The sequence below is a fragment of the Calidris pugnax genome, unplaced genomic scaffold, assembly GCF_001431845.1.
Source record: "Calidris pugnax isolate Ruff unplaced genomic scaffold, ASM143184v1 scaffold1456, whole genome shotgun sequence".
NCBI classification, from domain to species: Eukaryota; Metazoa; Chordata; class Aves; order Charadriiformes; family Scolopacidae; genus Calidris; species Calidris pugnax.
Window position 1 is genome coordinate 38 of NW_015091953.1, and position 302 is coordinate 339.

The window sequence follows — 302 nt, forward strand, 5'->3', positions numbered from 1 at the left end:
CCTCCAACACCCCCAAAATTGGGGAGAAAAGAGACAGGAGGTGTGGAAGGGATGCTCAGGAGCTCCTCATATCGGGGTGGGGGGGACTGGAGGGGGCAGGATGGAGATGGGGTGCCCTCTCTATCCCCCCCCATCCATCTCCCCCCACTTTTCCTCCTCCAGCACCCCCAAAACTGGGGTGAAAGAGGCGGGAGGTGCCCAGCGCCGGGAGGGATGCTCGGGGCCGGGGCCGGGCGCCGGGTTCTCTCCCACGCAGGGAGGAGGCGCTGGCTGCGGGGCAGGGAGGGTGCTCTCCCGTGGGG